Below are 16,210 nucleotides of genomic sequence, written 5' to 3'. Positions count from 1 at the left end.
CATTTGCATAAAGCATCTATATATGTATATATGATTAGAATATTAAAAACCTGAAAAGTGTTAAATTGGGGTAAATTTAGAATGGATAAAAATGTGTAATTTGCAATTAATCGCAGTTAACTCATGAAATCATGCGATTAATCTAGATTATTTTTTTTAATCTATTGACAGCCCTAATATATATATATATGCATCATGTTTTTATTTTGTTTATACTGAGCTGTATTTTTTTATGAAGGCTTAAATCAAACCAACTGCAAGTTTGATTGAAAACAAGATTTTTTACAAATTAAATAAATGAGTTGTCTTGTTTTGGAAATCCAAACTCTTCATATATATTTATGTCCATCCATATTTATTTTTCAATCAATTTATTAAGATACATACAAGAAATATGTACACAAAATATGTCTTCTTGACTTTAGGTATAAAGAAGACACAAAATTTTTGCCCCCTATAAGATCATTAGCCTATCACACTGTGCGACATGGATTGTTTAAACTCGGGTATGACAAGCATGTAGACTGTACGATGATGACACAGAAGCTTCGGCAGCTACGTCACATGTTAGCGCAACATCACCAGCATGCCATGCGCTATAGTGGTAAACAAATACCAGCGCACAGGTCGTATAGCAGCAATCACACTGTGCGGTGATCATGCTGAATTTCTGACACTGTCAGAAAACTATCATAAGCTATCTTTGGACGCAAGACCGGAAAAACGGCAGTCTTTGAACCTCTCTCATTGTACGACATAGGAGGACCACCGATGAAGAGCCACGATCACAGAAATCGCGACGTTTGTTTCACAATGACAATCTTTCTTCTGGGACAGCCAATAATTGTACAGTGTATCCCGGGCTTTAGACCGTAAATTTGACCCGTGCTGTCTAAATGAGTTGGAGGTTTTCAAAAAAAATAAGAACATTAAGCTCTCGTCTAGTGATCCTAATGCTCAAACTAGTCATAGAACATAATTATTTTTGGTACAATTTCTAGCTGTACTGTCCTAAAAGAGCTGGTTGTCCATACATTTGCACGTCTGAGATTTTGGTTTTGATTTTAAATGAGAAAATAAAGTGCAGGACTTGCTTGATGGTGAAATTAAAATTATTATTAATTGTTATTGTTAAAGAGTTATTAAGAGAGATAAAGTTGGAGACCTCACTTTTAATTTAACTTTAAAAAATTAGTAAATTCTATTTAAATAAAAAAAATAACACAAAAAATTTAAGCAATTCTAAATGAAGACATTATTGAGTAAATTTAACTTAATTTTATGTAAAATGTTAAATACACCCAATTTGTAAGAAGGAAATTAACTTAATACTTTTTTGTTAAAACAACTTGAATTATTTATGTAAATATAACTAACTAGGCAATGGACTTATACTTCCCAGCATGCTTTGCATGGGACTGCATGTGGAGAGTAAATGAAACGCTATTTTATGTGTTTTTAACAAAAAAGAAAGACTTGTTAGTGTTTCATGTTAAATTATCTTTAAGATTTAGAAGAGTTTCTGTTTTGAGTTTTGTGGTTACCATCTGAAGGATCCTACCTTAGATCCTCATGTGCAGAATGTTTTTATTATTGTTTCTTTTTAGTTTATTTATAATCATTTATTTACATTTTCATTTTATAATCATTAGTTATCCATATAATTGTTTATTTGATTATTTAATATTATTTTATCATTATCAATTTCATTATTATCATTTTTATTATTACATTATTATTCATTATTCATTTATTCATTCATTATTGTATTTCTATATTGTATTATATTATTCATTTATTCATTATATTCCTATATTTCTATATGTCTTAATTCCATGGTGGTTCAGTTTCATAGAGCTGTTCTGTGTAAACAGAGATAGATAAGAGAATGTTTATGGAAGCCCAAGGTCTAAGGGATGTTGCAGCTGAGCAATTTGGATATAACCGTGCATGCTGTCATGTGGGTACGAGGTTTGAACATTGAGACATAAGCAACTGAAACTAAGCTGTCCATCAATAAAACTCTGTTCTATTTTATCATCTAAAACCTCCGTCTCACGCCTCTGTTTATGCTCTCCTCTAGCAACGATTGATCAATCTTTTATCTGACAGATGCTTTAACAAAGTAAACTTATATTTTCTGAAATGATCTGGTGTCCGGGGCTAGATCGTTTTTTATTTTGTCTGTGGTGTGGAGACCAGATCTAACAGTTTTGGCGTCATGGAACAGGATAGAATACAATTTTTGTTGTCTCTATCCGAATGAGGAGTCGGGATTTTCTCTCACACATCCAGATGGAAATGTTTCCAGTGAACTGGCTTCTGACTCCGAGCTGCGAGTGACGATGGGGTTAACCTCGGCTGGTCCGGTATTCTCTCCTGACTCATCCACTTAAGCAAAAGCAAGAGTGAGTGTGTTCTGTTCTGACATTTTTGAAAATTCTGTACTTACTGTGTTGGTAGCTTGTCTACTGGTCAGATTATATTACTTTGATAATGGAGCAGTCAGTTAATGGTCATTTAAGCTAGATGATATAAAAAGCTAAAACAACAGCTGAAAGAGCACTTTTAGATCAAAAATTCAGTTGCTAAATATAACATCAAATATAATGTAACTTCAAATATAATATAACATCAAAGTACGTTGGGCGGTCTTTAGGTTCCCAAGACAAAAGTAAAGACGTATCTAAAAAAAAAAAAAACAGGGTATGAAATTCAAAGAATGAAAACCCGAGAATCGAAGCGTATCCCTAGGATTTTTGTCTCTTTGTCTAAATTTAGAAATTGAAAAGTGAAAATGCTAAATCAAGACAAACATAACAGAGATAAAAGAAGTTGTGAAGGGAATGCTGAAGGGATTATAAAATAGATAGTCAAAAATTAAAAGCTTAGTTTGAAAATAAACAAAAATCTAAAATGGCTTATATTTAAAGGAATAGTCCATTTTCTTAAAAGAAAAATCCAGATAATTTACTTACCACCATGTCATCCAAAATGTTGATGTCTTTCTTTGTTCAGTCGAGAAGAAATTCTGTTTTTTGAGGAAAACATTGCAGGATTTTTCTCATTTTAATTGACTTCAACAGAGTTTCAAAGACTCTAAACGATCCCAAATGAGGCACAAGGGTCTTATCTAGAGAACGATTCTCATTTTTGACAAGAAAAATTAAAAATATGTACTTTTAAACCACAACTTCTCGTCTAGGTCCGGTCCTGTGATGCGCCAGCGCGACCTAACGTAAATGCGTAGTGACGTAGAGAGGTCACGTGTTACATATATAAAACGCACATTTGCGGACCATTGTAAACAATAAACTGACACAAAGACATTAATTAGTATCATTCCACATACAACAACGTCGGAACGGTCCTCTTTCAACACACTTGTAAACACTGGGGCGGAGTTTCGCGTTCGTCCTCTGTGACGTCTTGACGTCATGACGTATTGCGTGGGGTCACGCTGGCGCATCACGACCGGACCTAAACGAGAAGTTGTGGTTTAAAAGTGCATATTTTTTATTTTTCTTGTCAAAAATGACAATCGTTTCGCTAGATAAGATCCTTATACCTCGTTTGGAATCGTTTAGAGTCCTTTGAAACTCTGTTGAAAAAAACTGTTAAGTATTCAGTGTTGGGCTCTATTAAAGCCCATTAAAATGAGAAAATCCTGCAATGTTAAAAAAAAAAAAAACATAATTTCTTCTCGACTGAAAAAAGAAAGACATCAACATTTTGGATGACATGGTGGTGAGTAAATTATCTAGATTTTTTCTAAGAAAATGGACTATTCCTTTAAGTTACAACTTTTTGTTGATCAAAAGCAAATTACGTCGGTTTAACCAGATTTTAAATGCATGTGACAACGGTAGTGACATCGATACAACCAGATTCAGAATTTGAAACAGAAAATGATGTTTGTAAAAGGGTAAATCATGTCCTTCGCGAGTTCAGATGAGTATTTTGGTTTTGCTACTTCTATGCTGTGCTTGGCAATGAAGATCTGCCTTTGCAAATGCCAGTTAATCTATATATGATATATGCCATTTAATTGTACAATCTTTAAGGAAGTTGCTTTTCGAAATTTGGCATGTATAAACATAACAGTTAAGGGACAAGATTATAAGTTTGTGGTTGAATTCTTTCAAATTAGTGTTAAGATTACAGCTGCTATCAACTGTCTGATAAAAAGACTATTTCATTAAGCTCCACAGGAACATCTACAACCGCATATACAACCACCGAATATTTTTCTAAAACTTCGATGGGTAAACTGTTTCAACTCTCATTCTTTTATTTTAACAAATAAAATATGACCACTAAATGTATGTTCAGATACAAACGGTGTGTGTGTGAAAGACAGAGCGTATTCTTGTTCTGTTTTTCATAGAACTGAAGGCTCAAAGTAAGTGTATGATGGTCAAAGGAAGCAGGGAATGTCGAATCCAAGACCAGTAACTTTTAACTGTTTGGAAGCTCTGAAAGAGATTTATTTTCCTTATTGGTCAGAGATGGGTTTAGCATAGTTTCAGTCAATCTGTCATGAGCAGACAGAAAAAGTTTAAAGAAGTTCTTGGTGAAACTTTGAGTTGTGAACGTTTAACTGACGATAGAGATAAAAGAAATTTCTCAGGGAAACACAGTGTTATGGCCTAGGCGGCAGCTTTGCTGTTTGGTACGCAGCTGTGAATTCTGTGTGCGTCATGGTGTTAGCCGGCATATTGAGATAACTTGTGTTCTATTTGATGTTTCTGTGTGTTAAGTTTTTTTGGTTTAAGTATAAGTTAAGCGTTTAATCACCTGTCGAGAATAGGGGAAATGAGACATGTGAGTGAGTGTCACGTGTCATTTTTGTTGCTTTATTATCTTTAGAGAGAGCTGCTCATATGACCTCCAAATCGATCCCGCTCCAGGGTACAGGCCTCGGTGTAACGCTCATTCCTTTGACGATAAACACACATCCGTCTGTCACAGGCAAAGGCGGACCACAGGCTTTGTGTGTCACGCCCCTCCTTAAGTTCCACCTCGAGGAGGTCCCCAAAGCACCCCAATGACCAGACACAACAAGTGAGATAAGTAAAATAGAACAATCTTTGTTTAAGTTAATTAAAATCAGTTGGGAATGGGGAAGGGGAATTTAAAATAACTTTCTCTCTCTTCTCCTCCAGGAGACAACGGGGGTCCAGAGAGCAAAGGGGAGAGGGGGTCCAGCCGGTACGTAGCCCCAGGGGAAGGACCGGACAGAGCTCCTTCGTCCCGATCCACGTCCTGTGGTGTCAATGTTTCCGTGGCGCCCTTTGTTCCTCCTGAAGGCAGAATCAAACACACTGTAAGTAAGGGGAACAGAGGGGGGAGGACAGGCAACACTACCTGGACCCTCGCGGGGGAAAGGTGGATCTGATTCCAACGTCCGTGCTAGGCCCTGAGCTGACGGATGCTGGAATAGAGAGTACAGGTGAGTGTAATGTAAATTTTGACTCCTGGAGCCCAGATGTCGGTCTCCCCTAATCCTATATCCCTTCCACAGGTTTCTAATTCAACGTGAGAGTTTCTTCAAGGTGAGTATAGCATTTAGCTAGGTGGCGGTAAGTATCACTGATATTCACAAGTTTCTAGTTCGACGTGAGGGTTTCCTCAAGGTGAGTATAGCATTTAGCTAGGCGGCGGTAAGTATCACTGATATTCACAGGTTTCTAGTTCAACGTGAGAGTTTCTTCAAGGTGAGTATAGCATTTAGCTAGGAGGCGGTAGGTATCACTGATATGCACAAGTTTCTAGTTCAACGGGAGAGCTTCTTCAAAGGGAGAATGACATTTAACTAGAGGCGGTAAGTATCACTGATATTCACAGGCAAAAACTTGGAACCATAGATCACCTCCCATTCAGCATTTCCAGCAGTCGGGGGCCTTGGGGCCAATATCCAACGACAGGTAGGGGGGGGGGACAGATGGAGCTAGCTTTTTCTAGGTAGGTGGGGAGGGACGTCCAACCTGCGTTCGTCCTCGTGGCGTACACGTCCTCTTCCCTTCCTCCTAGAGGCAGGTGGATAATCAAACCGTGGGGAGGGTGGGCCACTCCGTTCACACAGCCACCATAGAATACACACACACAGCGATTAGGATTTCATTCAATGCCCTCGATGTCCCTTCTGATTAGACGATAGTATCAGCAACACTTGTTACAATACCTCACTTGGAAGTCAGTACCCATCGATGTTGACTGGGGTTGTAGTGGCTTGTAAATTGCAAGAAGAGGGACCGCCGCGGTAGCGGCTCACTTCCGTCTCCGCAGAGCCTTCCTTATCTGGGGGGAAGTTCAGACAGCAAGAGAGACACAGCACGACACTGCAAAAAGCCTCAGGTGCACACACGCCACAGGCACAATCACTCACGACACTCCACACACTTGGGTGAATTTGAATAGGGTCTACACTTTTCCTTTGAACAAGACTCACCCCAACAGGAGACTTCACATGCGTATCTACCACAGTGCCCCATTTGGTCGTAATAATCCCGCCAGCAACCCCAGCTACTGGGCTTCGGCTCGCCCGCCTACTTCCAGATGAACAGTGGGGCCGTGTTAACAACAGACAGTTAGATCCACAATCGTATTTGTATCTACTTCAAAGATGTAACGGCTTTAGTACTCACTGTGTCCAGGTTAATGTTCTCTCTCTTTACCTTTCCTTCTTTCCAGATCCTTATGATAAGCAGCGTTTCCAGCGGGGACTTCGCTCACATGAATAATTCCAGAGACTCCTTCGGTGTGACATACACAGTCGGTAAGTATTATTCCTTCTCTCAATGGTTTCTCTCACCTCTACGCCACTCGTTGTTGCCTTTTTCCATTTGGCCACGTCAGTCGGGGTGTCAGGGGGGTTTAAGTGTTGCCGAATAATGCCGAATTGGAGGACACGTGCTTTGCCCGTATCCTCCAAGTTTCAACCGCTTCCAACTCACTTCCGGATCTCCGCTCGCCCCTCACTCACCTTAAAACTCTTCCAAATTGTGTGCTCCTTTTCCTTCCTTCTTCACACTCTTTATATACCCCTCCTTACCTTCCGATTCATCCAATCTGAGATCGCTGCGTCAGATCCCACACCTGTTGCGAATTTCCCATGATTTGGGCTTCCCCGGGGATACCTGGAAGTGTCGGTGTTTGCTGCCTTTCGTCCGGGTGGAACCCCTGCTCTCAATTTTTAGTTCCATCTGAAGTAACACCGTGACACGTCCATCACCCCTGGTGACACAAAACCGTGACTCATCAGTGAAGAGCACTTTTTGCCACTCCTGTCTGGTCCAGCGAAGGTGGGTTTGTGCTCATAGGCGGCGTTGTTGCTGGTGATTTCGGGTAAGGACCTGCCTTAAAACAGGCCTACAAGCCCTCAGTCCAGCCTCTCTCAGCCTATTGCGGACAGTCTGAGCACTGATGAAGGGATTGTGTGTTCCTGGTGTGACTCGGGCAGTTGTTGTGGCCATCCTGTACCTGTCACGCAGGTGTGATATTCGGATGTACCGATCCTGTGCAGGTGTTGTTACACGTGGTCTTCCACTGCGAGGATGATCAGCTGTCCTTTCTGTCTCCCTGTAGCGCTGTCTTAGGCGTCTCACAGTGCGGACATGGCAATTTATTGCCCTAGCCACATCAGCAGTCCTCATGCCTCCCAGCAGGATGCCTAATGCACGTTCTCGCAGACGAGCAGGGACCCTGGGCATCTTTCTTTTGGTGTTTTTCACAGTCGATAGACAAGTCTCTTTAGTGTCCTGCGTTTTTAGAACTGTGACATTAAATGCCTACTCTCTGTAAGCTGTTAAGGTCTTAACGACCATTCCACAAGTGCATGTTAATTAAATTATTTTAATTAATTGAACATGCATGAAAAACAATGTTTAAATCCTTTACAATGAAGATCTGTAAAGTTATTTGGATTTTTACAACATCATTGTTGATATACACAGTCCTGAAAAAGGGACGTTTCTTTTTTTGCTGAGTTTACATCTCAGTAGTCATTACAACTTTCAATGTATATAAAGAATAAATGTATAATGTGACAAAAATGCTATAAAAACACTATACTAAAGGAACACATAGGGGGAACAGAATTCGACACTGGCCGCATAACCGTTTAGTCTATGCCAATTTTTTTGTTCGGCAACGCTTGGACCCTTTTGGCATTTTGACTGACGTGGCTAAATGTAAAAAATTCGCTTCCCAAGACAACTCATTATGGAGCTGCGTGATCTTCTCCGACCATCTCTTTGTTTATTGTAGATAAGTTGTTTTTTATTGAAAACATTAAACAATGGCCAGCAATACTGCATTAAACAGATGTAACTGCAGCTGCTTGCAAATCAATTCTGATTGTAAACTACCTTACCATTAGTATAAAAGTGTATTAAATAATTTTTAAAAGTGGTTAAACCCATGTCAAGACGCGGCACAAGTGACACAACGGGATAAGGAGGGTGGATGATTAGCGAGGAATACCCGGTTCGTCTACCTGTATTACTGACAATGTGATAATTTAATTAATAATCTATATTTTACGGATAACTTAAACTATGTGAAAATAAATGTTACTGGAATAGTTCGAGTAATGTTCCATTTGTATAGAGCAGTGGTTCTCAATCCTACATACAAAACGTGCAGAGCAGTGGGGCTCCAGGACCAGGATTGAGAACCACTGGTATAGAGCGTGTTGTCTTTCTTAACGCCGTAATGCACCTTCGCGTGAAGTGGAAAATCGATCCCTGAGCAATCGATCCCAAATAATTCAGCACCTTCACTTGGGACAGCGCCATTGTTACGTCGAACTTAGAGGCAGCGTGTTAAGAAGCTTCCTAAGGGACACTTTGGGAAACACTTAAGAACATAAACAACTTTGGTAAGATATATATTTTTGAGTCATGAGAATAACTTCATCTTTTAGTGATAGGGGGGGTCCCCTCATGTTGAAGATATGGGGTGGGGGCCAAATGTTTAGCTTCACCGGAACTAGCTTAGTCGCCTGATGGTGTCTATAGTTTCTATGGAAGTCAAAACTATTTCCTAGCAATAGTCAAAACAAGATATTTCTTAACAAATCTGTTTATACAAAGTTGTTTTTTGGCCATGGAGCTCTATTGTTTTCCTCTCTTTTGTTTTTATGTTTTTGCAGAGATATATGTCGGCGGTCTTCAAGAAATTCGCGGAAAAATGTAGCCTTATCATGCTGACGAGTCTCAATGGTGCTGTCACGGTAGGAAATCCACTGTTTCCTCCGTGTCATGTGTGTGTGTGTGTTTGTTTGTCACTTACCTCTGCCATGTGCTCGTTAGAGCGATTCAGTTCACCTGTGTGTTGATTGTCTCGCTCCAGCTGTTCATCATTACATCTCCTCCATAAATACTCACATGACTTTCTGTTCCCTGCCAGATTCTTACATTGTGTTCGGTCCCGTGTTGTTTGGTTGTCTCGTGTCGTTTGGATTACAGTTCTCAGTTGGATGTGTATTGTCGTCGTCTTCGTGTGGATGTTCCTGTGTTCAGCCTGGATTTCACCACTGCTCACCACTCCACCAACGTCACACTCAAACACCAACTTCCACCGTAGTCTTTGCCACCATTGCCAGCAACATCAACACCGGACTGTGTCACTTCCGCATTAACTCTTAATACTCTCTCTTTGTTTATATTTAATAAACATTGTTTGAATTTTCCCCTGCAGTTATTTCCACTCCTTACGTGTCATTACAGGTGCCAACCTCCAGCAGACAGCAGTCCGCTGTACTTCGAGATTCTGCCGGAAGGACGGACTGGCGAGACTTCATGGATTCCGGTTGGGTGTCTTCATTCCATGAACAGAGACATTCTGAGTTTCAAGAATCACAACTGACATGGTTGCAAGTGTTGTCTTCATGACATGACACAGAGTCAGAGATATATTAGATGTGATGTGTTTCACATCTGTTTATAATGATTCATGGATTCACTCTAACTGTATGCACTCAGTATTTGTATTGGCCATTAATTAACATATGTACAGGGGTTTTGTTTTGAGATTAAGGCCACTTGGCCGTTATACAAGATTTAGCCAGATTAAAACCAGGCAATGGGTCATTTTTAATTATGACATTGAAGTGTATGAGCCAAATTAACACAAACACAATGTTATTTGCTGTGTTGATTTCTATTCTGATTCACAATTCAGATCCATTATTCCATCCATGGTTAAGACATCACAGTAATCTTAATTCGGCAGTAACTCTAGCTCATACATACGCTAAGATGCTTATTATTTCCAATTGTTGGGTATGTCAATCTTTTCTTCAAAAATCTGTATGTATGTCCATTACCGCTGTCTGATTTAATCTTCATCATTGAACAAAGTAACATGGATACAATTTGTAAAATTCTAATTATTTGATAATCGACACCTCTATTCCATCTTTGAACACTCTAAGTGGTTTACACAGTTGATGGTTTACACAGTTAATGGTTTTGGTGATCCCTAGTTGATGGTTTTGGTATCAAAGTTGCACTTCCGCCGCGCTGAGAGAGAGACACTGAGAGAGAGACGAGGACTCGCAAGCCTGGAGCTCCGTTGAGCTTATCAGCTAAATCCTATTTTTTCACTATCTTATTCCTATCTATATAATATAACTTATTAGTTTATCTTAGGAATACTTTACCTTGACGATTACTGAATTGTATTACTAAAATCGATACGATTTTATCACTAATAACACCCAGTGTTAGCATATAGCCCGCTAGCATCACCAGTCGGTGCCGGCTAAAGCTAGCATTTCTTACCGCCTGTTTACTTAAACCTCCCTTCGTTGGCGATCTAATGGCGGATTCATCCGATGTATGCTTTTCTGATCTGTCCACACCAGATGGGGAAGCTGTAAAGGAGCTGGTGCCCGGCCTTCGCAGAGTCAGCGTGCCTCACATCACCCTGACCACAGACGCTCGTATGCGGCCGAGGCGTACTGCAAGCGAGCACCCGTCTCGATGCAGCTTCACGGACAGCGTTCGGGCGAACGGAGACGCCATTGCCCAGCATGAAAACGGTAAGACTCCGCTTGTCATTGTAACCTGCACTACTTGCCACATGTACAGTTTAGCTTCTTCCGTCAGCATAGAGGGGTTTACATGTGCTAAGTGTATTGGGCGAGTAAGGCTGACGGAGAAGGTTGCAGAACTAGAAGCGCACATCCGAACGCTAGTTGAGGACAGTAAGATCGCTAATGTTAATGTTACAAACATTGTTTCGGGTGCGCCCAGTGTTAAGCGTAATACACATGGCTCGGTTCCGACTTCAGAGTCAAGGTGGCTGACTAACTGGGTGACTGTCAGGCGGCATAGTCACATTCGGCACCCAAAATACGCTCCTGTAGTAATATCTAACAGATTTTCTCCACTCAGCAATACACCGGCTGAGACGTCTGTTAAAGGTGCCCTGGTTATTGGAGATTCTATACTCAGGAATGTTGACATTGAGGCACCAGCCACCATAGTCGATTGTATACCGGGAGCCAGAGCGTCTGACATTAGATCCAAACTTAAAGTGCTGGCTAATGCTAAACATAAATTTTCTAAGATTGTTATTCACGCCGGCATGAATGACACCAGACTCCGCCAGTCGGAGATCACCACAGATACTATTAAAGAGGTGTGTGAAATTGCAAAAACAATGTCAGACAATGTAATTTGCTCTGGTCCCCTCCCCGCCTACCGGGGGGATGAAACTTACAGTAGATTAGTGTCTCTTCATGGCTGGATGTCAAAGTGGTGCCCTCATCATAACGTAGGGTTTATAGACAATTGGAAGCATTTCCGGGGAAGACCTGACCTGCTAAAGAGAGATGGCCTCCATCCGTCTCCGGAAGGAAGTGCTATACTCTCTAGAAATCTGACCAATAGTCTTACTTTTGATATTGTTTGACTATCCAGGGCCCAGGTCAGGAAACAGACAGATCGGCTTACCCATCAGTCTGTTATGCTAAGTTCACACTACATGATTTTAAGCCAGATTTAAGCCCGATTTGCAAGTCGTTCGCTCGCCGACAGGTTGGGGTGTGATCGGGTGCAAATCGCGGGGGATTAGCGGGCGATCGACGTTCGCGAATCTGTTGGTATGAAAGAGCCAACAACGCATCAAAGACGCTCGCAGACGCCTCGCAGACGCGTCGCCGACACCAGAAAAATATCTAGCATGCTAGATATCTGGAGCTGTCGCGCGACTCAACCTCCTGTGATGTCACGAGCTACAGCCAATCCGACCAGGGGTTGAGGTCACACGAAAAGATGAGTAGCATGTCACAGTTATGAATGCCTGTATGACGTTACACATATATGTACAACAACTGTGCTGAGAAAAAGAAACGGTGGAGAGAAATAGCAAACGCTGTAAAACAGCCAGGTGAGCAAATGTTATTATTACATTATCTAAATGTTATAGGGTCAAATGTAAATTAATTGGTCATATTTCCATATACATGGATATTATTGTAATCCTATTTTTGGGATATGTCTGTAAAACATTATAAAGTGTATAAGTATTTTTTACTGTAATTCTGTTTATTGTTATATATTGTGTATTAGAGGATATTCAGCTACATTACAATCTGCCTTTTGTACCAGTCGAAAGAGCTTAAACCAAGGAATAAATTCTCATATTTAGTTTGAATAAATGAAATAAATGAAAGTGTGAATGTAAATATTAACTGAAAAAATGCATTTCTTTATTGATTTTAGACTTTACTTTTGGACAAGTGGACTCACAAATAACTACATCAACTTCAATTGGGAACCATGGCTTTGGAATTGAGGGATATTGAAGACCCAGTTCTTTTATCACATCTCAAAAGAAGCATAATGGTGATGATATTCAATGCCCAGGAGACTGACAAAAGTGGATCAATGTTGTCACCTGAACAACCTACCTTATGCATATATCATACATGACATGTGCGGTCCCGATGTGTTTTTGTTTACAAACTATTGACTTTACTATGTATTACATTTATCAATAAGGTGATTAAACTTGTTAAAGGGTTTAGATTGAATTTCCCAGTGGTGTTTCATGAAATAAATGGTCTATCGAAAGTAATACATTTAATGCAACAAAGTATAAAAGTATTAAACACATTGAGTCATATTTTACAAAAACAGGCAATATGAATAGTGCTTTAGTGCAATGTAGTACATTAGAATGTATATTATGTGAACAGACAAAATATACATGGTTAGAACACATGCAGTGCGCCACATTAACACAATTAAACATTACAAAACTCCCTGTGTAGAGCTCCTTTAAGGGCTGGGTGATATATAAATATCATAATATAATTGTGTGTGATTGGCTGTTAGATTAATCCACATTGAGTAAAAATGCCCAGAGCTTATCATCACAATCGCCATAAATTTTATCATGATCAGATATGTTGATGTTTAATCGCCCTAGTATAGAAACATTGTTAATGTTCTGTGAATAATGAGTGTGGATCAAGAAATAAAGTTAGTATAAGGCACTTAATTGCAACATGCAGATTGCCTTTATTACATTCCTGCACCTTTTGATTTGTATGCAATTAAAATGTATTCAATAATAACACAACAATAAACAGAATACTTAAAACAATGAAAAAGTGAACCACATGTGTTTTCTTTACAAATACAGGACTTTAGAACACACAAGAAAACGAATGTCCTAAACTGACAATAACTGGCTTTAATCTACTGTTTGAGGGATAACTCTACATCAGTTCCTTTTAAAATGTGATGAACTTGCCAATAAACACTACCGGCTGGTGAGGCAAAGTTGTCCCGCATCAGATTGCGTTGCACTTTTGCTATTGCCATACAATTGCGATGTGAGGTGTATTTCATCGGTTGAAAAGCACACATCTCGTGAATCTTCCACTGCACATCAACCATGTTGTGGTCAGCAGTCTGCTACAGCTGGAGTGGTAGCAAGTACCCCAAAGCAATGTGGAAACTGCCACTTCCTTTTGAAGTCCATGGCTATTGTATGCCACTCTCCTTCCGTTGATGGTGTCTAAAACAATAGGACACACCAAATGTCACTGATTAAATGATTATATATTCAAGACTACAGTTTACAATGGATTTATTTGCATAGTTATATGCAGAACAAAGTTGGATAGCCATGCTTTTGTGAGTCAAACACCTTGGGTCTCATTTATAAAACTGTGCGTAGGATCCTTACTAAAAGTCTACGTATGCACAAAAGCCAAAAAGGCATATGCCAAAAATTATTAAGACAGACAAAGCAATGTTCCCTTTCTGCAAGTGTGCATACATGAATTATCTTCAGATCCCACCATGCAAGCCCATTAAGTTTTTTTTATAGATCACAACCTTTGCGTGGGAACTGGCGTACGCATGTTTCCAGACCTGTTTTGTGCATACGCATGCTTTATAAATGAGACCCCCTCTTACTTAATCCATATAAATAAGTATAACGATAAACTAAACAACATGTAGAATAACAAATATTACAATATTAGGTTTAGAAGTAATTTTATATTTATTGTTGTGTTAGTTAGTAAATACTTTAATATACACATAGTGTAAGCTCAGATAAAATTATGAAATTAATGTATACAGGTATGTATAGACATAAAAATAGAATTACTTATGCTTTTCAGAACTATATCCCTGTTTCTAATAATACTTTTTACTAAAATACTTTTATCAAAGACAGTCAACTGCTGATGTCCACAATGTTATGGGTGTTCTTTTTTTAAAATGAAGTAGTAGATTTTATATATATCTTTATATTTTGTAATAACCCTACCTTCAAGAAATCGTCCTTTATAACCTGGTACAGAGCAGAACATCCAAAACTATTTGTGAGATGGTGCTGGTCTCCCATCCTGGACTTGAACCTGATGAACTTGAACGTGTCACCTGTAAGACACAAAAAAGTTCAACAACATACCCAGACAGAAAAAACGTTATGACAACATTCAGTTCATATTCGTTTGAAATGAAATCACACAAACCTGTTGCATAGAATCGCAGGATCAAAGACAAACGCTCTCCAAATCATGTTTTGCGAAGCCTGTCCTATTCTATTTGAACGATAATTAAATCAAGAAACACAGCTTTTAAGCACAGTAGACAACACTTTGATATTTTAAATGTGATCATAGCCAAACATAAGCATGCAGCTATATTAAACAAGCTGTAACAGTTACTCACCTCAAATCTTTAATCCCTGCTGTCCGCGTGTGGTGCTAATCCACCTCTCCACATTTTTTATTTTGCGTCTTTGCATCGCGCAAACGGTTTGCAGCACTAATTTCTGTCTGAAGTCTATATATACAAATAAAAGTTTTGCGCGTCTTGTTTCTTCTTCTGTGGGTTTTTACCGGCGCGCGTGTAGTATCGCGTCGTTTCCGGTTTGTTTTATCGCGTGATTTTTTGTGACAGAACGGGGTTTGTAGATAAGATAGAATCGTTGGATAATAGAGTTGTTCTCAACTCGTGTAGTGCGTTACCTCCTGTTGTGGGGCATTCACGTTGTGTCGTGTGGTGTGGTGTGAACTGCTCAACAACGTGAACACTCCTGATTTCACAGAGAGCAAGTCATGTAGTGTGAACCGCACAGTTCGGACCTACGTTTCAAAGTCATGCAGTCTGTACGAGCCTTTAGCTGCCTTGACATGTCAAGATCACATATATCCCAGCACATAGAGCCTTTTTTACCAGAGTACCAACACATCTCGACTGTGTCTCTTCCTCGAACAAATAAATACAAAGCACCGTTTACCTCGTCTCGTACAAATCTTATTAACATAAAATTAGAACACAATACATTAACAGATGAAACTCAAATGTTAAAATTCGACCTTCTAAACATTAGATCGCTTACCAATAAAGAACCTATTATCAATGAAATAATTACTGACCAAAACTTAGATGCACTCTATTTAACAGAGACCTGGCTTAAAGCAGATGATTACATCCGTTTGAACGAATCCACCCCACAAGACTATTACTATAAACACTCCCAGTCATACTTTTTGCTAACGTCCAGTCTCTGCTAAACAAGATGGATGAGCTTCGGGTTCGGATTTCCACGCAAAGGGATATACAGGACTGCTCTATGTTGTGCTTTTGTGAAACATGGCTGGGGAAAAGGACACCCGACGAGGCGATAACACCAGATGGCTACACGGCCTTCAGGGAGGACCGGAGCGCAG

At 39.6% G+C, this 16,210-nt stretch overlaps 1 long non-coding RNA gene across 1 annotated transcript; it reads right to left on the bottom strand.

Moving 5' to 3' along the window:
- Positions 1–13,077: 13,077 nt before the first annotated feature.
- LOC129451466 (uncharacterized) lies at positions 13,078–15,242 on the bottom strand. Its single transcript, XR_012373148.1, has 3 exons — positions 15,008–15,242; positions 14,800–14,912; positions 13,078–14,037 (listed from the first exon to the last, which is right to left on the bottom strand). It is a non-coding gene; the product is annotated as an uncharacterized lncRNA (long non-coding RNA).
- Between the last annotated feature and the right edge of the window lie 968 nt (positions 15,243–16,210).

The sequence above is a fragment of the Misgurnus anguillicaudatus genome, chromosome 14 (genome assembly GCF_027580225.2).
Source record: "Misgurnus anguillicaudatus chromosome 14, ASM2758022v2, whole genome shotgun sequence".
NCBI lineage: Eukaryota > Metazoa > Chordata > Actinopteri > Cypriniformes > Cobitidae > Misgurnus > Misgurnus anguillicaudatus.
This window is presented reverse-complemented; position numbering and strand designations above follow the sequence as displayed.